This window comes from Ambystoma mexicanum, chromosome 10 (assembly GCF_040938575.1).
Source record: "Ambystoma mexicanum isolate Mex_15411 chromosome 10, UKY_AmexF1_1, whole genome shotgun sequence".
Lineage (NCBI taxonomy): Eukaryota > Metazoa > Chordata > Amphibia > Caudata > Ambystomatidae > Ambystoma > Ambystoma mexicanum.
In genome coordinates this window covers 1,595,840,016-1,595,866,091 of record NC_090932.1, presented here as the reverse complement: position 1 = coordinate 1,595,866,091, position 26,076 = coordinate 1,595,840,016, and the positions used below count along the sequence as shown (strand labels likewise).

Genomic DNA, 26,076 nt, shown 5'->3' with positions numbered 1-26,076 from the left:
GCAGCATGGTCTGCCTCAGGTGAGTATGCAGCATGGTCTGCTTCAGGTAAGTTATCAATAATGAGCCTGGTGCCTATGGCGCCAGGACTGACTTTATCCTTATGAGCCTGGCGCCATAGGTGCCAGGACTGCACCCAAACAGCCCCTAACTGGGGCTTTTGGGCATGCTCCAAGTGGCATGATGCCTGCTTCCGGGGCTGCTGGGCCTTGTCTGGTCTTCCGGGGGCAGGCATCATGACACAGAAAACCCTGGTACGCCTATTAGGCCTGCGAGGCACCGCGGGAGAAACCCTGGTAGCAGAGCTTTTGAAGCCCCTCCTGGACCTGGAGGACCGCGGGAAGGAGTCCCCCGGCCGGGGTGCCCTAAAAAGTAAGGAACTTACCCAACGTCTCTTCTTTCCATCGATAAAGAGTTGAAAATGCAGTGGAGGAGCTCTCTGGGAGATTTCTTCCCACCAACGAAGACGACGCTGAAGTGCCCGGACCGAAAGGGAGTCATAGTAGAAACACGAGTCCCAACGGTGATCTGGTCCCAGACACTCCAAGCAGAGAGAATGGGGATCCGCCCTAGCGAAGCGACGTTCGCAAGAGGAACAAGCGGGAAATCCCAAACGATCCGGCATAGACGGAGGACTATGCCAACGCAGAACTGGAGCAGGAGAGAAGGACAACGGGAAAAAATCTTCCCAGTGATGCAAGTGTGTCCAGCCCCGTCTGCGCGGAGAAAAGGACTGAAGGCACGATGCGTGGGTGGTACTCCACGTAAAAAGAGAAGGACACATTTTTCAATTTGATGCTTTTTTACAAAAGTGCTCAGATCCTGGAATGTCCGAAAAGTATGGCGGAAAGGGGACAGGACGTAGTAGTATAGGGGTTTTGGCCTTCCCGACTTTAGGTTGTATCATAAGGCAGCTTAACTGCGAGTTATGTTAGAGCATTTACGGGACGATATGGGCACCTATTTGACATACATTGAGGACTTAACATCCCCATCCTAAAAAAGTCAGCGACCTGTTGTGGGCCCATAATAAATGCGATACCTACACATATTTGGGTCTACAAACCCTCTGTGCTTTGGGGCCTTTGGAAAAATAAAGCACATTTTGCCGCTCCTCCTTGCCATCGCCCCCGAGTTTACTGTGGGGCGACCCACTGGATATGGAAACAAAGGCTTCCGAGATACACACACAGCTGTGGTGAGACAAAGGGCCTGGAAAGAGTAGCCCAATTAATCATGGGGAATCATTTCATTGAGTATGAGGCCCTGTCTGAGGCTCTGGGAGCGAACATAATAAATGTCCTCGGATACCTCTGCCTGAAGTGTATTATGACAGACCCTAAATGGCATACTAATACCTCCTGCGCCCAGACGCCTTTTGCGAAAATCCTTTGTGAATCCACTACGAGGAAGGGAGCACTGTCCAGAATATATAAGGTGCTGGTCACGGCAGAACTGGAGGGAAGGCAGAAATGTAGGCAATTCTGTGAGGCAAGGGCTGGGGGTAGGTACCTGATTTTGCCGGCAACCTTTACACTTCAGCTATGGAGCAACATTTTAAAATCCTCCACTGTTGGCACTTGCCGCCCGTGACTGTCAAAGATGTTTGTGGGATCCTCCCCATTCTACCCAAGGGAGTGTGGGCAGCCGGGAAGATGGTACCACATGTGGTGGCAGTGTCCTAACCTTCCGGTATACTGGACTGAAGTTCTCAGTTAGATTAAAGACTTGGTCGGAGTGACTCCCACTTTGTGCCCTCTCCAGGTTTTGCTAGGCATCCCTGCTACTGACTGATATCCTCAGGTTCCCGGAAAATCATTGAAGCTATGCTAAGAGCGGGAAGGGTAGCGCTAGCCCAGAAATGGAAAGACAAAACCGCCTCAACTAAGAACGAACTGCAATCAAACTGTGGGACATATTCACATATGAGAAGCTGACCGCGATGGTAAATGACAAGATGGAAAGTTTCTTGATTGAATGGGGAATTTTCATATTGAAATGGGGAGGTGGGAACCCTAATCTCTGAGACTCATTGAAATAGTGGGGTTGTTTGTCCTCCATGATTCTCTGGTTGAACAGGATCACTGATGAGCCAGGGCACTATATGCAGAACCCGCATCACCAAGAAAATCTGAACTTATGGATGCGACTAGTCGCCTCAACTTCTAAATGGATGGACGGTCATGGTAGCACATGGTTGAGGGGCGGGTTTAGGGGAGGAAGGCTGGGATAAATAAGGTTGTTGCTGTTACTTCTGTTTAATGAAAATGATTGTATTGCCTATAGAAAATGCCAATGAATACAACATTTTTAAAAAAGAATGGAATTTCTGGACAGAGGACTTCATTTATATTTGACAATCTTGACACAGTGATGGGCACCACTCTTTACCTTCAATTGTATAGAGTAGAATTTAGTATCACAGACTTGGGAGAAAGATTAGGTCTTTTGAATCAGAAGAGGAAATAGATATATTTTTTTTAATCATGCTTGCTGGTCTTTCTCCTGATTCTGACCTACGATACCTCCTAGCATAGAGGAGCATGTCCAGAACCTCCTCAGACAAATCCCACTCTTTTATACCCCAGCCTTTCAGTTGCCAAGCACGAAGGTTCAGACTGTTAAGTTTCAGAATAAATGGCCAGTCCTTCCAATTAGGAGAGCAGATTTGCGATCTGTGGCAGGCACCAGGGGAGGCAGATGGACATGTTCAGCAACTAACTACCACGTTCTCTGGGCACATTCCGGAGCTGGCTGGCTGGCTGGCTGGCTGGATGACCAGGGCCAGCTTGATCGCTCTCAATTTTAGGAAATCGATGTGTTCTTGACATTATCACAGAGGGCACACGTTGCTCGCAGTCAGATCTTGTAGGCGAGTGCTCCTGCCTTTCAAGAACATGTCCGTGGCTAGGGTCAGTTGGGGCAGGTTTGTTGAAACAATGCCCCTTTCGACAGGTTTTCTCTCTGGAAACACCATTCTAGTTTCAGAATTATTTTGTGAAGACCGGAATAATGTCTGATGTACGTCCTTGAAACCGAGAACACTGACAACTGATGAGACACTTTAGCGACCTCATGCGCAGATGGGCCCTCAAGTACCACAAGATTGCAGGAGGCCATAAGCCATAAGCTTATCAAGTGCAGAAAGGCAGGAATGCTCTCCTGTGATTGAGGACACAACCCATCTTGGCGATGTTCACTACTCTGTCCTCAGGCAGGAAGGCCCTGCCCAGATGAGTGCCCAAGGGAGTCCCGATAATCAGGAGTAGAGAGACAGCGAAACCTGAGAATTCCTGAAGTTCAGGGAGAAGCCCAAGCTGTACAGCAGGCTCCACATGCGGAACAAGAGCTCTGATGTCTGGTCTGGGAAGTAAGCTCGAACTCGCTATCCTAGCTACATAAAAGCAGAGAGCCCTCTTAGGACCTAACCTGTGCAATTTTTCCTCGTCCTTAGAGGGATGCGGAGGAGGGCAAAGCACTGGCAAATCAATGCTCTGGGACATATGTAATTCAGAGACCACTTTAGGTAGAAATCCAGGTTACCCCTTGAGTGAACCGGAGGAAAGGAGGCTTGCAGGATAGACTTGCATGTCTAGCTGATGTGACTGCCACCAGGAAAGCTGTTTTCAGCGTTAGAAGTCTGACAGGACATGAGTGCATAGGCTCTAACGGCAACGCCATCAAGAATCTGAGAAGCAGGTTTAGGTCCCAATCTGGAACCACAAATGGGGTAAGCAGAAACCTGTTAACAAGGCCATTCAGAAATTGAGTCATAAACAGGATCGTAAAGAAGGATCCTTGCTACGGAGACCTCTTAAAAACAGACAAAGCCACCAAGTAGCCGTTGACTGTACAAACCTTGTAAGTCTGAGGAGGCTTGCAATGGAACAAACTATCACCATAGTGGTGGGGACAAGCGACTATCACGCGTTCCCTGCACCACGCCTCGAATCTTCTTTATCTGTAGGAGTACAGAGATCTGGTAGATGGTCTGCGTGCAGCCAGTAGCACCTCAAGTACCTCTTCTGAGAGGTCCTAGTCATCATACCTGTAAGGGTGGAGGAGTGCGAGTCTGACAGTGCAGAAAGGTGATTGGCAAAAACCTTTATTCTGGAAAAAAATAAAGGGGAAACTGAACTCTAAGAGGTGTTCCCCTGCCTCTAATAAAGAACTAATGAGTCGGTCAAAATGTCCAAGTAAATAACAAGAGACCACCGTGTTGTCAAAATACCTACTTCTATCCCTCACATTTTTAAATAATATGAAAAAGGGTAGTGGGTTTTCTTGGTCCAGAAGAAAGGTGGGTAAATGTGTTATAACCTGCAAAGGCCGCAGGAATATCGTTCTCCTCTCCTCCTTTCCCGGTACAATAACAAGTCTCACCTGGGGCAATTCCCTGAGCATAACCCTGGGCTCTCCTAGCCAGGTGATCCTCCCTCGCTCATCCACCTCCAGGTTTGGGATCCGAGAGCGCCTGCCCTTCCATGGCCAAGTATATAACAAGAGACCACCGTTGTGTCAAAATACCTACTTCTATCCCTCACATTTTAAAAAAATAAGAAAAAGGGTAGTGGGTTTTCCTCAGTTCCAATCGTGGGGGGAATTTCACCTGCGAGAAGGACTCCCATCTCCAGGTCTAAATAAGGGATTCTTGAGGTCTACTCAGGAGAGTACCCTCAGGTTTCTCACAGTACCCCACTGAGCAAAGATCTCCTCAAGAACTTCCTGGCGCACCTAGTGTGAGACTGTTCTCTGCCTGCTTAGAACATCCACCAGCCCATTCTCAATTCCTTCCAAATAACAGTTGAAGCAGATCTCGGTGTCAAGGAGATTCCCCCCCCCTTCTAACCTGGGTCCGGTGTTTGCCGGTATCTTCGATCGCTGCCTTCTTGCGAACGCTCCTGGTTTTGAACAGTGCTGCTCGAGTCTCGTCTGATTCCAGGCTGCGTTTACTTCCGGGAACACAGAGTCCAGGAATCTGGGAGTCTTGGCAAAGCTAGTAATGTTCGGAATCAGGAAGGGGGAAGGGTCAGGAGCGGGTAATAGCACTGGGACAAAGGAAACAATACCGCGAGCTAGGAACGCACATCTGAGGCTACTCTGCAATAGCATTGAGACGCGCGGAGCCGCGGAAGGCGTGGTCTATAAATAGATCACGCCGTGTTCAGCGCATGTAGCGAGCAAGGGCTTCAGCTCTGGATGGCCATGTTGGAAGTAGTACGGAATGTAAGCCCCATTGAGACAAGGACCAGGAGGTCCAAAAGGGGCGTGATCTGAAGTTCATGACAGCATGCCTCCTCCGAAGGCCTTTTCCTCCAGGTTTGCCCGGGTGTATTAGGTGAAATCTTCTGAGCAACCGAGGAGCCTTGATATTTGAAACAGTTTCCCAGGTCCTTTCGCTAGGAGGATATCCTTTCCACTCCACTAGGTATTGAAGATGGCCCGCTTATACCTGGAGTCACAAATCCGGGACACTTCATATTCCAGTTGGTTGTCAATCAGTAGAGGAGGAGGTCTTCTGGATTTTCGAGAGGATTGGATGTAGGTCTTCAATAAGGATGTGTGAAAAACTGGATGAATTCTTTTCCAGGAGTCAGGTAGCTTGATTCGATAGGAGACAGGATTGATAATCCCCTTGATGGGAAATGGACCATAGTAGCGGGGAGCAAGCTTGTTTGGTCGCAAGTGTTGGGGAAGTAGTTTTGATGACAACCACACTCGGTCACCGACCGTATAGGAAGGACCTGGTCTTCTCTTGGAATCTGCATACCTCTTGGTTTGTAATCTGGATTTCTCCAAGTGTTCTTTAGCCTCCCGGTGAATGTTGATAAGAGTTTCGATCCAGGAGTCAACAGTAGGTACTGGTGTTGGGTAAGGAAGAAACAAGGGTAAAACCGATGGATGGAACCCCTGACTACAATAAAAGGGGCTGGTCTGTAGCGCTGAGTGTTCGGAGTTGTTGTAAGCGAATTCCGCAACGGGTATCAGGAGAGACCAGTCATCCTGGACCTTGGTGACGAAACATCAGAGATATTGTTCCAGGGTCTGGTTTGCACGTTCTGTGGCTCCGTTGGTTTGGGGGTGATATCCTGAAGAGAGGGCACGTTGGATTCCTAGAACTCGACAGAGGTGTTTCCAGAATTGTGAAATGTATTGGGGACCCCGGTCAGATATGATCTTGGAAGGAAGCCCATGTAGTCGGAATATGTGTTCCAGAAATATTCCAGCTAGCTCTGAAGAGGAAGGTAGTTTCATCAGTGGCGTAAAATGGGCCATGTGGGTAAATAAATCTATGGTGACCATGATGGTAGTATATCCTCGGGAAGGTGGTAACTCCACTATGAAGTCTGTAGCAATGATTTCCCATGGTTTAGAGGGTAGAGTGGGCTGCAGAAGAAGACCCGCCGGTCTTGTTATGTTTATTTTGGGCACAGGTCATACAAGCATGGGTGTATTGCTATACATCAGACTTCATTTTAGGCCACCAGAACTGTCTCTGTATAAAACAGAGAGTGCTGGTGATACCTCGGTGCCCGGAATGGAGTGTGTCATGACAAAGGTTTATTATTTTCTGCTGTAACTTCCGTGTAGGAATGAGTAGTGCATTGTCCTTGAATAAGTAGCCTTCCTTGGCTCTTAATTTCCAGTGGTTTCTTGTTGAAATGTCCTTCCATATTTCCGAGGATTGGGTTTGCGATCGGACTTCTTCCAGGAGATCCACTGCTTGGGCTACGAAGATTGTGGGAGAAAACATTTTAGGAAATGCCTTATCTTCAGTGGTCACGTAGTCAGGACGACGAGACAAGGCGTCAGCGATTAGGTTCTGTGATCCAGGGACATGAGTAATGTGGAACTGATACTGGGCAAAAAAGTAGGCCCAACGTGCCGGACGACTGTTCCTGCACTCCAGTGACTCTAGAATCTGAAGGTTTCGATGATCAATATGGACTTGGACAGGATGTCTGGATCCCAGAAGTAGGTGTCGCCATTCAGTGAAGGCTTGGCGAATGGCTAACAGTTCCTTTTCCAGGACGGAGTAGTGTGTTTCACTCAGAGTTAAGATAAGCAACGGGGTGTTCCAAATCATCCTCCATTTTCTGCTTCAACACTGCTCCTATAGCGCAATTAGAGGCATCCGTTTCCACTAAAAAGGGTCGACTTGTATCGGGTTGAGCCAAAATGGGAGCTTGTGTAAACTCGGTCTTCAAACCCTGGAATGCAGTTTCTTGTAATGTTGACCAGACAAATGGGGTATCCTTTAGCAGAGCCACTATAGGTTGTACAATCTCGAAAAAGGTGGCTATGAACTTTCGGTAGAAATTGGCTAGTCCTAGGAAGGATTGGATTTGTCTCACGGACATGGGAGTAGGCCATGCGAGAATGGCCTTTACTTTTGAAGGGTCCATGCCAATCCCCTCTGGACTAAGGATAAATCCCAGATAGTGCACAGAGGTAACGTGAGACAAACATTTTTCAGGCTATGCTAAGAGGTGATGTTCCCGGAGTCTTTGTAGAACTGCCTTAACATGTCCTTCATGCTTCAGAGGGTCCTTGGAAAAAATCAATATGTCGTCCAGATAGACAATGACGAAGAGAAACAACATGTCACAGAACACCCTATCCATAAAACGTTGGAATACTGCTGGGCATTGGCTAGTCCAAAGGGCATGATCAGGTACTCGTAGTGGCCAAAGGGTGTTCTAAAGGCGGTCTTCCACTCGTCTCCTTCCCGGATACGGATCAAATGGTAGGCACCCCTGAGATCCAATTTGGTGAATATTAATGCACCTCTCACTGCTTCCAGGATATCCGATATCAAGGGTAGTGGGTATCGGTCCTTAAGAGTGCATTGATTTAGGCCACGATAATCGAGGCAAGGTCTAAGTTCCTGGGTGTCTTTCTTGGAACAAAGAACAATGATGCGCCTGCTGGTGACTTTGAAGGTCTTATGGTACCGTTTTCAAGGTTTGTATCCAGATATTCTTTGAGGGCTTTTTTCTCAGGTTCGGAAAGGATAAACATCCTACCGAAAGGGATCACTGCCGGCCGAGGTTTCCGTTTCAATTGCGCAGTCTTCGGGTCTGTGTGGAGGTAAAGCCTGGACAATGGCAGTGGAAAAGACATCGGCGAATCCTTGGTAGGCCTCCGGAACCTGTATTATATTGGAAACCATGAGTGGAGTTTCTTACTCCTTAGGTGGTTCCTCAGGGGGTGTTAAAGGAAGTTCCAGGGATAGACAATGAGACATACAAAACTCTGAGCCTAGGAATAGTGATCCTGCTGTCCAGTTTATATACGGAGTGTGTTTTTGTAACCAGGGCATACCCAATACCATGGGGTAGTGGGCGGACTTAATGATATCGAATCTGATTAGCTCTTGATGGTGGTTTATTGAGAGCTGGATTTCCTTCGTCTGTAGGCTTATGGGCCCTGAACCGAGGGGTCTTCCATCGATCGCTTCCACAGGCTGCATGGTGCTTCGTGCCTCATATGGGATTTGATGACTGACAACCCATTCCTGATCTATGAAGGTTCCCATAACTCCACAGTCAACCAAGGCCAGAATGGGGCAGCTCTTACTCTTCGAGGGTGAAAGAAATGCCTGGAGAACGACCAGTCTGTTTTGTCCAGGAGAGTTCAAGGATGGAATTGATGCGGAGCAAACATCTCTCTCCCGAATCTCTGCTCCATTTAAGATCGGGAGCTGGCGTTTCCCGAACGCCGAGGAGGTGCCAGAGGACATTCCCTGACCAAATGTTTGTCTGAAGCACAATACATACACAAACATGTATGGATCCTTCTCAACCTTTCTTGAGGTGATATGGGTCCACGAAAGGCTCCAATTTGCATGGGTTCAGGTTCTGGGGCTGGGCTTGGGTTTGCGTCCGTTCTGGCTGTGCTCTCAAAGGTCTTGGGTGGGTTTCCCTTGGATTTCTTCTTTTCAGCCTTCCTTTACTGGATGCGAAAGTCTATTTGCAAGGCCAGGTCCATTAGTGCTTGGAATTAATTTGGTCGAGCCACCCTGGCCAGTTCATCCTTGATCTTATCGTTCAGGCCTCTCCTGAAAAAACTAGCCTCAGAGGACCAGTCTGCTTCCTTAGCCAATTGTTTAAATCCGGTCTCATAAGTGAGCATATCTTGGGAGTCCTGTTGAAAGTCCAGCAAGCGTTCTTGGGCAGTATAGACCTGCTCTGGACGGTCAAACATGCCTTTAAGGGCCTGTATGAACCCATCATAGTCATCTAGGAGGGCATCGCCGACGTTAACAAGGGGTGCTGCCCAAGTTAAGGCGTTGCCAGAAAGGTGGGATATGATGAAACCCACCTTAGCCCTAAGAGTCGATAAATAATAGGGCTTAAAGGTATAGTGGACCAGGCATGAATCCAGGAATCCGCAAAGTGTTTTTACCGAATCATACTTGTGAACAATACTGGCCAACAGGGCACTCTCCTTTGTAGTAGAATCCCAGGATAAGACCAATTGTTTGAGCGCAGCGTTTTCCGCCTTAAGATTTTGAACCTCGGTTGATAATTCTTGCATGCGTCGCATTAAGTCCTGCACGGCGGCTTCCATCTCGTTTTTAGGTTCGATCAGGTGGCATCTCAAACTTTCAAGGAGTTCCCCCCTTCTCACCTGGGTTCCGGTGTTTGCTGGTGTCTTCGATCGCTGCCTTCTTGCGAACGCTCCTGGTCTTGAACAGTGCTGCTCGAGTCTCATCTGGTTCCAGGTTGCGTTTAGTTCCGGGAACGCGGAGTCCAGGAATCCGGGAGTCTTGGAAAAGCTAGTAATGCTCGGAATCAGGAAGGGGGAAGGGTCAGGAGCGGGTAATAGCACTGGGACAAACAAAACAATACTGTGAAATACAAACACACGTTTTACGCTACTCTGCAACAGCATTGAGACGCGCAGAGCCGCGGAAGGCGTGGTCTATAAATAGAGCACGCCGCGTTCAGCGCATGGAGCGAGCAAGGGCTTCAGCTCTGGACGGCCATGTTGGAAGTAGTACGGAATGTAAGCCCCGTTGAGAGAAGGACCAGGAGATCCAAAAGGGGCGTGATCTAAAGTTCATGACACTCTGCTTCTACAGAAAGCAGAACCATAGTTGCAGTGCCTCCTTACATAGGGGCAGAGATCGAACACCACCCTGTTTGTTGAAATGCATGGCCACTGTCTTGTCTGTCAGAGCAAGGATGTGTTTCCCCTTGAGAATGCGTGGAAAGGCTTTTGGGGCTAGCCTGATCGCCTGCAAATCCAGCCTTTTGATATGCCACCGACATTCTATTGGTGACCAAAGGCTGTTCACCCGAAGATCCCTGCAGTGAGCATCCCAACCCTTCAAAGATGCATCATTGACCACCTGCATAGGTAGTTCGCCACTGACCTCGACCATTTGAGAAATGTCCTTCATGGCATCGAAATACTGGGATCGCTGAACTCTCAATAGCCAATACAGAGAGCACATACGTAGTCCGGCATCTGGAACCCGAAAAATGCAGGAAGCCAAAGATGCGGAGGAAGGACGCTGCTGGTAGGCGGTCGTGATTCTGGAAGAGTTTGGCCATTTGCCCGACACTGGTGACTTTTTCTTTAGGAGGAAAAGCCTTCCCCACCCGTGTATCCAGGACTGCTCTGATGAACTTGAGCTTCAAAGTGGGACTTCAAGTTTAGGGAGAAGACCAACGTGTGAAGCAGCAAACAGGTTTCCTCAGGCTGCGTCGATACCTTCTGCAGAGACATTACTCAGATCAGCCAGTCGTCCAGGTATGGAAATACGTGAACACCAGATCTCCTGAGGAGCACCGCCACCGATGCCATGAGTTTGGTGAAGATCCGGGCAGCTCAGGTTAGGCCAAAGGGGGGCAACTTGAATTGATAATGCGTGTCCCTGATGATGAATATCAGAAAACGCCTGCGCTTCACATGGATCGGCACATGAACATAAGCGTCCTGAAGATCCAGCGACATCAAGCAGTCCTGAAGTTGCAGAGCAGCTATTTCTGAGTCTTTGGATTTCTCCAAGAAGTCATGGGCCTTCAGGCCAAACAGGTGCTTGCGTCAAAAGTTATGTCCAGTAGCTTAGCTTGGACATTTGGCGAGAAACCCGAACTGTGCAGATAGGCTGACCTTCATGCACGGAAGACAACCCCATTGGCCTGCCCATGAAATCTCTAGTGTCCAGGCCCGACTGCAGTGCCTGGTATGCTACTTCTTTGCCGTCAACCACCAGCTGAAGAAAACCATCCCTCATTTTGCCAGCATGGATGTGTTCTGCTACCTCCCCTATATGCCTCCATAGTCCATGGGAGTACTTGGAAAATAGACAGGCTGCAACAACAGCCGTTCGGGCCATGCTGCCAGAGAAAAAGATTTTCTGTGCTAGGGCATCAGTTTTTTATATTTCCCAATCCATGGGAACATTTGAGGTAGAAATAGCGGGTCTGTAGCTCACCACAGCAGCTTTTACCACTAAACCGGTGCATCGTGGGAGGGGAAATCAAAGCGGCTTAGAGGGCGCGGGTGATCCTGCTGCTGCCGTTACTTGTTGGCCTCTAGAGGCCCCTCTGCCCCTCCGAGAATGCAAGAAGCACCTCTGCCCTTGCCTGGCTTGTGGGAGCTCTGCCGTCCTGCCATAGTGCACATAACGTCTTTAGCCTCTGCCCCTGGAGGCGAAGCTGAAGGCAGGTTTGGCTGGCATTGCCTCTAGGTCCAAAGATTTAGTAGCCAACTTGGATTCCTTGAATTTCTCGAAGGATTTGTCTGCTTTCTGCCCAAAAAGCATGTCACCTTCAAAGGGAAAGTCCAGCAACCTGTTTCGAACGTTTGGAGAAAAGCCAGACGTTTTTAGATAGGTTTGGCGTCTCATTACAATTGCTGAACCCATTGCTCTGCCAACGTAGTCTGCTACATCCAGGCCTGTTTATAATGACTGCTTGGCTACCTCCTTCCCATCCTCCACCAGCTGTAGAAATCCGTCCTGCATGGCACCCTCAGGGACGTATTCAGCAGCATGCTCCACGGCCTTCCATAAGCCAAAAGAGTACTTGGCGAATCCACACGCTACGTTAGTGGCTTTGAGTACCATGCTACCAGAGGTGAACACTTTTCTGACCAAGGCGTCAGATTTCTTCCCCCCTCTGTCCGTGGGCAGATTAGAGGTAGATGCTGCAGGTCTGGTGGAAATAATGGCAGCCTGTTAAACCAGGAAAGAATGGTTTCCTCTTGCCGGCCTATACATCCCTGTACAATTGGCATTCCCAGGGGGAATGATTCAACGGTGCTGCCATAAGGCGCTAAAGAATGGCTGGGTTAAATGGCATATTATGCTCGACTGTAGGACTCTCGTCCAAAATGTCAGTAAGCTCATACCCCTGAAGAGGGGTAGTGGACGCCTTCAACCCCAGGGTGTCAACTACCCTGTGAACCAGATCCCTGAACCTAATATTAGCATGGATATATGGCTGGTTTTGCTTTAACTCAAGGTCTGTGGAAGTATCCAGACCACTGGCGTCATGTAAACCCAGAGCTAAGGCCAATAAATTGGCCTGGTCGTCGAAGAAAATCGACGACAGCGCCTATGTAGACAGGGTCGACTGAGTCCTTTGGGTCATCGACGCCAAATATGGAATGCATCGAATCGATGAAACCCGATCCAGACAGCAGCACAAATGAATCGTTGCCGACTGTCGGCGCCGAGGGCTTGAGAATAGGTTTAGAAGCCTAAGCTTTCACAGAGGGACGCTCGGATAACCAATGGGCATCATGGGCCTCGGCCTTACGGCCCTCCGGTGACTTATGCCTGGTAGGCATAACGCCCGAAGACGTTTGACGCAGACGGAGCGGCTGGCTTGGGAGCACTGAGTGCCTCTTTTGCCGCCAATGCTTGCTGGTCGGGGGCCAGAGACGCACCTACAGTAGTTTCCTCTTAAACATTTCTAACATTGAAGTTTTAAAACGTTCCCACTCTTCCCGAGTGGTGGGCCCCACCGTGGGCTTACCTCGTTCTGATGAAAAGCTGGACATGCATCGATGGCAGTGGTGCTGCTTCTTCCTCAAGAAAGACGATGAGGAATGTCTCCCGGAATAGGAACGTTTCTTGTTTTTTGCAATGTCATTCCTTCTCCTTGTCGGGACTGGGAGTCTCGGTCTCAGAAGACCGGACGAGCAACTAGCCCGGAGACTTGGTGCATTGTCGGCCCAAGGCCAGTTTCCCGGCCCTCTCAGATAGGGATTTCAGCTACATCTTTGAACACAACGCCAGGCCTCCGTGTCGTGACTAACACCTAGACACCATAGACAGACATTGTGGGGGTCGGTCAGACATTTTAGCCTCGCAATTACGGCATCGATTGAAGCCCAAAACTAGAAACCCTGGGAGATGACATTGTATCAAGGTTTTCAAAGAAAAACGTACAGACAGTACAAAAAGAACTTAGAAAAACTCTAGTTGTGTTCCTGATGCAGCGTGCAAGCACGCCGAAAAAGGCAAGTGAAGCATGGAGCATAGTGACGTGCTATATATACGACAACCCACGTCACATCCGGTGCAGATGATTGAGAGCCAGATAAGACGGATCAACGGCCGAGTCAAGGTCCACTACGCCTCCTGTCGAAATGTTTCCAAACAGCAGAGCTAAATGAGGGATATCTATCATGAAGAGGAATCTGCGGGAGAAAAGCAATCCATTGAAATTCCCAACGTTGCTGGCTGAAAAAAGGTGTTACAAAAATAATGTGTGTAAAGTTCCTATCCTAGGAATGTACTCCTTTCTCCTAGCTTCTTTCTTATGTTAAGTCTCTGAATAATTGGCGAGGAACTGTTGACTATTTTCACAGTTCCTATTTTTTACTAGCCTGGTATGCTCTGATCCCAAGCAGAAGTTTCCAATGTTAGGGTTTTGGTTCTTTCTCCCAGACATCTTTGATGATATAAGTCAGGAGGAACTGTTTATTGGTTGTACAGTTCCCGTTTCCTACCAGCTTGGCATGTTCTGCTGCCAAGCTTAGGATTTGTGTGGTTTTTATCCTGTTATTATCAATCTCTTATATGGGTTCAAGACCCAGGCTCGCAATGCTTTGTATGACATGTTTGGTTTCCTTTGTAAACACATGGTTATCTTGTGCCTTATCTCTCCAAGTCTCAGACCCTCCTGGCTCTAGACCTTGGTTTCATATGTGGGTGCCAGTCCCATCCTGCAAGGTTGCATTGTTACTACTTGGTTAACTTCCCTCCGAATCTGAAACTCATTCTCACTTGCTTCAGGGTTCTAGACCTTTCCAAATGTGTAATTCTTTTCTTGTTTATTTTAGGGTGCCAGACCCTCATCAAATAGGTAATGATCTTTGTTGGGTTACAGACCCTCTTGGCTTTGAAATTAGGTGGCACTGGTAGATGCTCGTCCCAGACACGCAATGTTGTGTCGCATTCACTTGGTTCACTCTCCTACCAAGTTAGCAACTTTCTATCATTTGTTTCAGGGTCCCAGACCCTCATGGTTTTGGGTGCAGGTCCCAGACTCGCACAGTTGAGTTGTATCTGTTTGGCTCACTCTCATGGCAAGCATACAACTGTCTCTTATTTGGTGCAGGGTCCCAGACCCTCCTTATCCAGCTCTTTATCCGACGCATAGTGCTTCCCCTGACATTCTACAGCTCCCGGGCACTCCACGTACCTGTATGCCTCCTTTGTGGCAGTTTCTGCAGTCCCCGGACAGCTGTTTCCTTCCAGGAGGCTCTGGCTGTGTTCGGGCAGCCAGTGGGGTATGCAGCCTCGCTGCAGACGAGGGCTCCTTCCGACCTCACATTCGGTTTCTTCCGCATGTTGTCCCTCGTCCGGTTCTGCTTTCCGCTTGTCCTCTTCGGGGGACTGCTCTCCCTCTCTCGCATCTCTCTGATACTTTCATTTGAACCTGAGCGCCCTTGGAACTCCCACGTTGGATTGATATGTTTCTTCAATCCAATCGCGGGCCTCTGGAAGCTAGACCACTCATTTGGTTGCACACAGGTGATTTTTGTACTTTTGGCCATCTTCTTCATCACAGTACCGTCTGTCAAGTTACCTGCACAATATTTCCTATTATCAGCTTAGTTCTGTAAGTCAGTTTGACTATATGCATTTTCAGTATTATTATGCAGGTCAGTTTGGCTATATGCATAACACTTCATACAGTTTAGGTCTTAAATATCATGTGGGTTATTTTCACTAACTTGACAGTAATATATATTAGCTATATCGAGGGAAGGAATAGTCAGAGTTAGTCTTGGAAAAGGGGTAGGCTGAGGTAAAGCAGAGTGATACTGTGTTCCCTGGTGATAATCGTCCGTAATCCCATAGGGGAATTCCTTCCCCATGTGATCCTCCCACGGTGCGCCAACCCCAAGGAGACTATTGTACTGTGGACGCAACACCCTGGCCCCATGGGAAAGGTCTCCCCATAGGGAAGAAGGGACGACATCCTCGGATTTGCCACCAGAGCCTCCACCTGCTGAATCGAGACCAAAAGGTACTTGGTCACCATTATCGTAAAAAATCGTCGACTCTGTGTCTCGATCGGGACTGCGGGTCACATGAACGGTCAGGCACAGGCATTGGCGCAGACACTGATGGACCCACGCCTGAAGGTATGGTTAACGGCTTCGTTGACATGACTGTTTTGACCACGGGCGGCGCTGAGACCGAGGGTATTGGTATCAGCGTGCCCTTCTTGGGGCCGGAATCACCACAAAGGCCTGCTGTTTTGAGGCATGAGCCATACCCACGGATGCCTTGAACATCTCATGCATCTGCTCTTCAAAGGTCTCCCATTCTGCCCTAGATGTTGGGCATGATGACGACTTACCACGGTCTTCCGAAAAGTCCATACGCTGATGGCGGCGCCTCTTTTTGTGGGAGGCGGAGGACGAAAAGTGGCTCTGGGAATGTGATTTTTTTAATCTTCCTGTGCCTGTCCTCCTATAAAGGGGTGGGCCCTTCTGTATCGAACTCCGACAACCAAGTGGCCGAGCGACCTGGAAAACGGGGGCTGTCCGAGCATGCGTTTCAACAGCTTTCTCCCATAGCGGTTTTGGGTTCATCTTCATGCAAGAACCGCAATCTTCTGTGATTTTATAAGGTTCATGTATCGCAATCCTCTGTGATGTGACCAACAGTGAGACACCACGCGCAGACACTGTATGGGTCCATAATAGACTTCTTGGAATTACAGACCTTGCACCATTTGAAACTGGACACCTTGGAATCGGATATTCCAGCAAAATCATGTTAAATTGACGAAATAATTTTGTGAAGAAAAAAGGTTCTCTAACTAGAGTTGTTCCAGAGAGCAGTGTGTTGAGTGCGTGGAAAAAAGGAATTGTGGTGTAGTGACGTGGTATGTTTAGGACGACCGACATCACGTCCGGAGTCGACGACTGTTGCATCGAATCAAGATAAATCGAGGTGCACTAGGCCTCCTGTCTAAATGTTTTCCGAGCAGCTGACACTGGAATGATATCTATCAGATGGGTAATCTGTCGGAGAAAAGCAATCCATTGGAGGTATACTTTGTCGGAGTCAACATCACACAGAAGTGCTTTTAATACATCAAATGAAATGACAATTGCAATAATGGTATTAATATGCAAAAACCTGCTTCCATAAGAGCTGGATCACACAGCATTTCCACCATATGTGGAACCATAACCATACTCCTTGCTAGGAGGCCGTTACATTGGATGATGGTTATTTACATTTCAGTTTGCCGCAATGAATCTTGTACATAGCTCAACCTTGTAGCGGATTTACAACTTCACACTCCAGACCAGGACTCTTTCCACTGGCAAGGAATGCGGCGCACAATAAAAATGATTTTTATCTTTATTGATTTCGGATTCTACTTTGAGAAGGCACCCAACTCGTCTCACACCCACCTTAAAAAATACCCTGTGTCGCAGTAGACAACCAGGCCGGTGTGTAACAATGAAATATTTATTAATTTTTAAAAATCACCGAAAAATCAGAGCAGAATAAAATGTAGGTCAGCAATCACCAGTGTGGTAACAATACCAATGCAAAATCTGATCATACAGTTAATTCAACTTCTAACACAATGTACATCCACCTTCAAGAGAAATGGAAACAAAAATCACTTTTCTTCACAATCATAGATGGCACATAGATTATGCACTCCCCCTGCAAATCTTCCCCAACAGCTGCTGACTAAATTCTGTGTGGGGGGAAGCAGTGGCAAGGAGTCAGAAAGAAGAGGGAAACATTGATTTTCAAATTCAACCCACCACCCCAGAATGGGAGGCCAAAACGAAAAATGAAAACCCTCAAAATGAGCGAAATGGCATACTCGGATGTAATGTTTACTTAGAGATCAGTTTACAATTGCGGTTGGATGGTTAGGATTGAAATTCGTGTGGCTGTACTAAAGAGGCAAGGAAGCTTACAGGCTACTGAGCAGGGCACTGAAGCAACGTAAACAAAAGTAAGAAACAATTTTGGGAAGGAAAACAATGCAGCAGAAATCACACATTGGCAAAATTGCAATTCCTTATTTCACACATGCTTTAAACTGGCAAACAGCTAAGAAAGTGGGCTTAGCAGTCAAATTCGAAAATCGGTTTTTGGGAGGGGAAACAAAGGCACATCACAGAAAGGGTACTGAGGGAAAAGGATGCTAGTATGGGTTTATCTATAGGACATGCAAATCGGATTTTAAAGAAAAGCAAATAAACTGGCAATTCGGTTTTGTTAGCACAATGACTAGTTTTACTAACACTATATTTGAATGGCTATATTATTAAAGAAAGACACTGCACGCAAGGGGGTTAATTTGCAATTGTAGCCAGCTCGCGCTGCGTACCTCCTTATAGGGGAATTAATTTATTTCAAATAATACTAAGGATATACACAAATAATTGAAAGAAATAGGAAAGAAAGATGCTAACAAATATGAACTAACACGGATTCTTCTAGGGAAAGGGTAAACCGAGAATACTAACAGTTTGGGATGTGACTATAGTTTTTAAGGGATTTTAGTAGGGTTTGAACAGAATGCAAGGTAAAAGAGCGGGACATGCAGTTTTAGGGTGCAGGGTGATGTTGATACTTACAAAATACACTTGAATTGGGTAGTTTGGACAGCCAGACGGGTCTCTGGACAGTGGGGCCAGGGATCTGGTCACTGGGCAGCGGGGTCAAGAGATCTGGTGACAGGGACGGCTGGGCTCTCTTGGATGGGAACAGCTGGGCAAAGTCTGGTCACTGTGGACAGCGGGGTGAATCAGCTGGGCAAAGGGTCTGGTTACTGGATTCTTTTAAAGGGAATCAGCTGCCTTTCCTCCTTTCTCCCTGGATTATTGGGATGAATGTGGTTCTGGATAGGTGCTTATGCCTGGATGGGATCAACTGCCTCTGGACCTGGTTCTGGAGTCTTGGAAGCTTGCAGGGTGAATTTTGAATGTTGAATCTCTATCCCTGTATCTCCCTGTCTACCCCTTATATAGCCAGAGTTACATCATAGAATTTTACAATATGGGCAGAAGCACCCTGGACTTTCCCTTTGCATGGGATAGGCCAAGCTACGGGTGTCCCCTTCTCCCTGCGGGCTGATTGGTTCCAGGGAAGTGACATCAGTTTAAGTGTGTGCGTTTTATGACTTGCTATGTCTCACCACAGTTACTTTAACCAAATTAAGTTATGGAAAAAAACCTCATATTTACAATAGTCACCATCATAAAAATCACAAGGAATATGCCGGTTCGAACGCCAATTCTGTGCGATTTTGCCTCATCATTGGGCACAATTTCACAGTTTTTAGGAGACATATCACATCTAAAATTCAGCAAGTGGCTACTATACCCATACTAATATCTGGCATGTTCTCCCAAAGTTTAATGTATGTGCCATTTATGCTTCACCCAGAAATGCCTTTTTACTGCCATTCCAGTCCACCACATCCCAAGACAACACACAGTCTCGTTGTGCCTGTCCAAAAATCACACAAAATACTTTCATAATATCATATTACTGCTTATTCAGATTTGCAGGGAAAAATGGCTTAAAATATAAATGTTCCACCTCATTGACAATGCAGATTTGCCAAAGATGTGGGCGGTGCTGCCACACCCACAATCCAAATTGTCTCCCCTGGGCCAGCTTGCACAAGGGTTTACATGACTCCTCTTTTGAAGTCCTCCAGTGGGTACTGGGCATGATTGTAGAGGAAATCACACCTCTGGGCCAACAACACAGGGCCCGGCCCAGTCATCTCCATTGTATTTGATGTCAGGCCTGCCAGTCAGAACCTTTAATTATCACACTGTCAGCCCCATGAGAACAGAGCACCTGCCTCGCAGCCTTGGTTCACTGGTAGGTGCGAAATCCGCTTTTAAGCCAAACTGGTTGGACAGGAAATCCTGGCTTCAGCCAGGCTGTTAAAGTCCTTTTTGGGGGGGGGGCACAATATACATACTTTGCAGCCCTTCTACCCATCTATACAATTGTGTTTCTGTGCGAGCCACAGTATTATTTCATCTTTATCTGTCAAAGAGCAGTTTTCTTGCTTTTGCAAAAAAATGGATTTACACGTGTTCATTTCTTTGCCTGTTGATTTCACAAGATGCGTTTTTTGTCGCACACAGCTTGTTTTGCATGAACTTCAGAAAGGCTTTTAAAAGAGATGATCAATTTCTGGACATAAAGATATGCTGCAAATAGTGTCTTGGTAATTGACACGAAGCAAGAGAGAGCATCTTTCCATTTGAAGTACTTTGCGTGTGTTGATTTATTTCAAAAAGTAGATCGAAGCCGTGTGGCCTTCTTTTGCTTTTCATGTACTTTCTGGATGAAACAATACTGTTCTGTGAGGGATGGCCTTATTTGATGGTGTTCAAACTGAAATACATGGACAGGGCTGTGTTTCACTAGAACAAAACTGTGATGTTCGAAATGAAAGTAGCACCGGTGCGATGGCGTTTTAAATGCAGGTCATTTTCCGGTGTAGCCTTGAATGTTTAAATGGCAAAAGAGTTTCGCACAGCCATTCTGAATTTGAGTTGTTTTCTCTGGATTCACGTGAATGACAACAAAATGCAGCCATTCTTGGGGTGGCTGTGTTCAACTCTCGCCCCATATGTGCTCAGGGGACCAAAGCACATCCATTTTTGGGTGACTGCTAAAATGCAGTTTTTGTTGTAAGGGGTCTGCCTTGAGCCTTAAATGTACCCCACAACCTGCTCTTACATTCTAGGTTGGAATGTTCTATAAAATAATGTGGGGTAGTTAGATGTTGGTGTTTGAAGGTGAGCAGTTGGAGAAACTGAAGGGAGCAGGAGGATGGGGCATCTGAGGGCCCGTTTATCCACATATCTATGTAACGAATAATAAAGAAAAGCTGGAGATACAACTTACTGGAGTAATTGTACTTCATAATATAAGCATTGCCAAAAAAATGATAATTGAGCTGGACATATCTTATACAAGCGTACAGGGGTATGGTATCAATTAGAAAATGAAAAGGAGTTCTACCATGCATAGGTATACATTTAGAATTTAAGGGATAGACCTATATATTGTTCGAAGAGGATTATGGAATATCGATTTGATGGTCCGCCTAACATTGAGACAAATAGGGATATTCTGGAGTTCCTAGTTTCATTTCAAGGGTCTTCTAACAAGTAGAGGTTCATCAAAATTGAGTTTCCAACAAATATAAATGCAAATTCAGTGGTTTCACAATCTTCCCTTGAGATAATTGTGGAGCGACAGATCCAATGATAAAATTGACAATACCTAAACCTTTCACTTTCCAAAATAGAGAATGCTGGTTTAAAGCTTTTGAAATCCAACAGGGTCCCCTGAGAAAAAAGCTGCTGCAGACCAGCAAAACCTGCACTAATAAACACTTTCAATTGCTCGACACAGAGGACTGGAGAGAAATCCGGGTGATAAAATGCTGGGGTCAAGGGGAAAGTTATTTATGAGCATTCTTGTCCAGTACCAAAATGTTACCTTACTAGGACCTACAGCATTCAGAAATCTCTACAAGTAACTGCCAGACAGCCACAGCATTCTTTTTAAGGAATGGTGAAGACTGATCATTTAATATCTACCCATTTCGAATCATGAGAAAGATGTATCCAGCAAAATAAATTACTCAAATGAACAGGTATAAACACTGTACACATTTGCATAGTGCCAGGTCCCCCCTTTCATGAGAAGCAATTTCAGTCGTTCTAGCTGCTCTCGCCAGTCATGGATTCCATCTAAATCTAGACATTTTGAATTGGAGTTTGGTAATGTCCATCATTGGCAATTGTATTGGAAGCGCTTCAGAATGTTTTTAATTCCCTCCAGTGGCTGAAACTGGGGATGGGAACTGGGAGATTGAGCAGAAACTTCCTGGAGCCAATGGATCAAGGCGTGCTTTTTTTTTAGCAAAGGTTGGACACTGCCTGTTTCGGCTCTTTCACAGACAATGTCCATGAGGGGTGAGTTGATTCATGAGCAGAGGTCTTCCTGAATGAAAGGGCCCAGATATTTAATATGTTTAGGTATTCAAGTACTGAATACGGTTAATGAAGACTCTTGGTTGAGGAGGTGACGGATAGGAGGATAGCAGAGGGAGTACATGATTTGAAGGGTGTGATAATGGCTGTCATGATCTCCCCCTCCTGGAAGCTCTGTGATCTATGGAAGCACCGCCATTAGGGTGTTCCACACATAGGATTCCCGTTACGTGCATATCAGTCTAGTGCTCCATGAATATGGCTACCCTCCGTTCTATATACTGTGCTGTCTCTGCCATCTCGGCGTGTTGCAACCTTTGTGTTTCTTTTGGGTGAGATGCTGTGTTTTCTCGCTTTCTCCTTGCCTACCCGCTCCTGTTCTGCAGGGGCTTCTTATCCTTCTGTATCCGATTACTGTCGTTTCTGAGCTCTCGCTGGCTCTTGTTTGTTATTTTGCTATTTTCCTCCACAGCGATCTTAGCTGGCTTTTCATGGTGCCTATTTCATCAGTACTCCTTATAATACTTTGCCTGCAGCGTTGACTTCCGCTGCCTCCATGGAGTTCTCCCATTTTCATGCTGCCTCGCAGGAGAGTTCTCCACAGCCAATGTTTCATTGAACACACTTCAGTCTACAGCATAGAGGGGTCTTTACGCCTGGAAGCTTTTCCCCTTGCATGCATGGGCTGTTACCGGAGGGCACGCCATTCTGTCTTTCTGTTTACCATCCTCAGGAAATAGTGGCTACCTGCCGAAACAGACCCTATCTCCTCGAGAAGGGCACAACCAGGAGACGGACCCCAGACCCTGCAGCCGGACCAATGGAATCGTAGCGCTCCACATCATCATCAGGTGAGAGTGAAGAGGAGAAAACCACTGTTTTTGAGAATGGCATCCAGATACATGTCTGCAGTGGAGGTGGTGATGAAATGCTGGATATTGCTATTTTTGTGGTGAAAAGCACTGCTAGATTATTGCATAGCACAATTACCTCGATGGTTCATCGAGACTGAAAGAGGTGTGGGTCCCCAGAGGACTAAGATGATCTTGAAAAGGTTTTTGCAGCGTTAGGTGCAGACGTCGGGTGATTTATAGAGTACTCTTTTCTGGCTTTGATAATTCGATTTGTGTAGTGTGACAGTTTGGATTTTAAGGCGATTTTGGCTTAAGGACAGTAAAGGTGGTGTCATTTTTGTCAGGTTGTCGCTGGCTTTTTATTCTTTTTGATCAGCGCACTGCGTTAGTTTTAATTTGAATGTGTTTAAATGGGGTGATATAATGCAAGGAGTGCTGAGGTGGTTTTTGAAGTCCCAAAGGACGAATGTTGGGGGCATTAGGGGGTGCTGGTTACTTTTTTACAGGATTGTTCAGGCCTATGGTGTCAACTATAACTTTGGACCATTTCCTTTATGGGGTGGTGTGTGAGGTGTGCTTCTGGTAATAAGGTTATCCTGTAAAGGGGACGTGGAATGGAGTTGCGTAGTGGTTCGACCATGGCATACCAGTCTGGATAAATCAGACATGAAGGTGCCCCGGATGAATATGCCATCCAGCGTGTCCAGCACAGTGGGTAGGACCTTGAACCACTTAAACTAGCTGTGAAAGGCCAAGGATAGATAGGCAAAGCAGCAACCATTTTGTATCCAGTAGTTTACCGTTTTGAAGCAAGAAATTGAACTCACCTGAGATTGTTAGATGTGAGTAAGAGAGAATTGACTGGGTTGCAAGTTAGCACATGTTCCAAAGAAAATTTGACTAGATGACAGAGGTTGGTAGATGAGAAAAATAGGATATGAAAAGCAGGGGCGTAGGAGATGCATAAAATCTGGAGGGGGGACAGGACCGCTGCACCAATATTCGGCACCAAACCAATTACTGGAAGTTCTATTGACTTTATTACCAAAACAACACAAACACTTGCACGGTTCATGTTCACAGAATCTCTGACACCACCGTCCCGCCATTCAGCCCAGTGCACGTGTGTGAGGCTCAGGCTGGCGGGGAGCAGAAACTTCTGAATATACTTTACTGTTCTAGGTGTATATATATTTGCTGCTGTGTGCTGTACGAAAAATCGAAGAAGGTATTGGAAATTAGAAGCTTCAGTGAATTGCCTCGAAACTTGACTCAATAGGTTTACTAAATGCTTTATTTGTTTTAAAAACATTTCTGAAATGTAGATTTTTCCCAGGCAGCACTCTCGGCTTGTGCCCGGGGCAGATAGCAATCGTCCAGTACGGCCATCATTTATTTAGAGCAGCGTGTAAAGGCTTGTAGGCCTATAATTATAAAGGGAAAATCCAAACTACAATTACCAGAATGCAAACAAACAGACGTGAATGGATGGCCTGCCCTTTTCGGCAGTCAAGCAGGCGATGGTGAGGTGGTGCATTAGATGTTTAGGGTGGATTTAACCGCGTTGGTGGGACTGAAGTCACGCAAATACGTGCGGTACAGTCTAGCTATCATAAATCGAAGACATTGTATTTCTACTTACTATGTTGGGCATAAGCGTAATAAGCAATATAGTAGAGGGCATGTTGGCACATATGCCCAGGTGTGTGCGAGAGGATGGTTTACTGGCGCACACGCGCATTTCAAACTGTTTTCAACATCTGCATTACAAACCATTGTCGCCTTTTTAGTTTAAAGTGCCCCCACACACGTCTTACACTGTGTGAGCCAGTCCAGGCTTTCCTGACAACAGTACTTTGAATTCTGGGTTTTGTAGTTTTGTTTTTCCAAGACAATCTGATGGTGCCGCCCTACCCCTGACTCACATAAGCTTCTTGGCACCCATGAAGGGTTCATTGTTCATATAAAGTTTTTACTATCCACTTCACTTTTGCACTTTCATAGTAGACATTTAATTGTAATACCATCTAAAAATAAAGACCTTGAAGCAAGCAATACGAGTACAGGAGCGAATTCTAGTTCACGGGTGGATCGTCCTTCCCCCAACAGCGACTCCGGGGGTCTTACCGGTGCCCAGTCTGTGCAGCCTGTGTCCTTTAAATGCGCACGCAAAAAAGAACTACCACTGCAGGCAACACAGCGCTGGCACAAGCGAAGCCTTCACACACACACACAAACTGCAGTTAGAAAAATAACTGCCTTTCCCTCGCCTCGCTTCTCATTGTGGAGAATTGTGGGGGGTGGTGGGGATACATGACATTATATACCCCCTGCTTAAAATTGTGAGGTGGGGGTTGTTCCCCCTGTACCCCACGTTTCCTATGCCCTTGAGTGTGGACAAGAGTTTATCTGCAGTGGTACAGTAAAACTCTGAATGAAGACAGTCTTGTCAAGCCATTTAAAGCCTATACGAGTTCCTGTTGAATTTAACTTGAGGTATGTAATCCCTTAATTTTGCGGATTAGAAGGGGGCATGGGTTTCGATGTGCGTTGGAGGGGGCCCTCAGGCTGTTTGCGCCCCACAAACTGTTAAGATTGCCCTGCACCTAGCCCTATACATCTAACTTTCTCTTGGCCCCCGCTTTGGTTCCCTGGTGGCGGTTTATAATGTTAAATGTTGTAAAATGTCTACTTGTAAATGCCTGTAACCTATGCACTTATGTACTGCACCCAGATACCTGAGCGCCATATAAATGAATAAAAAATACAATACAATACAATACAGACTGGCTTATCAGACAATACAAACTGAGGTGCAGGTTTGCAAGGTGACTGGTAGTCTTTCAGATAGAAATTCACCATTATGCATAAGCAAGGCTATGCTGCTGACGACAAAAGAAACGTGTTGTCGAGTTCATTATAGCACTGGCTGCAGAGACAGGGACACACGCAGCCCGTGTGTCTCAGGGGGGAAGATGTGAAGGGTCTACAATTGAAGAGCTCCTTAAAGATAATTGCCATGCCTGGGCCGATCCGGCAGCCGAGTCTTTGCATTGTATTTTGAATCCAGGAGCAATGAGATTGGTTAACACTGAGAATGTGCTGTCCAGCAGACGCCGTGTGCGATAATGAGTGGGGAACTGACAATAGATCCGATCTTGATGAGAAAGTCCCTGGTTTCTGTGTGGGGCATTTATATGGGTTGGCTTCTGGGACAGTGAAAAGGAAGGCATGTTGAGTTGCTGGTATGATGGATTGTGAGGTTGGTTGTGATGCCCAAGGAAGCGAGCACGGGGTTTCCTGGGACCGACATGGGTGCAAAGACTGCGGGACGTTTTGGTGGCAGAGTGGGGAGTACCGAGTGCCAAAGGCGAGCTTTAAGCAGGCGTGCTCTGCGGCAACAGGTCCGTGGTAGTAGGTTCGAGTGTAGATGCGGTTCAATAGGCCCGTGGTGGTAGGTTCGAGTGTAGATGCGGTTCAATAGGCCCGTGGTAGTAGGTTCGAGTGTAGATGCGGTTCAATAGGCCCGTGGTAGTAGGTTCGAGTGTAGATGCGTTTCGGCAGCCCGTGGTAGTAAGTTCGAGTAGATGCGTTTCGGCACAGTTGTTCTGCTTGACTCGATATTATCAGCACTTTTATCAGGCTGCTTAAAAATGCAAAAACACTTCCCATCAATTTGCTAAAGCCAAATGAAGCGGGAGACAGGCCGGAAGTGACGGATGGATGTGCAGT

General features: G+C 46.8%; 1 protein-coding gene across 2 annotated transcripts in view; it reads right to left on the bottom strand.

Moving 5' to 3' along the window:
- The window catches only part of PI4KA (phosphatidylinositol 4-kinase alpha), a 2,470,135-nt gene that overhangs the window by 1,631,929 nt on the left and 812,130 nt on the right, over positions 1 to 26,076 (bottom strand). The gene's annotated exons all lie outside the window — the stretch shown is intronic.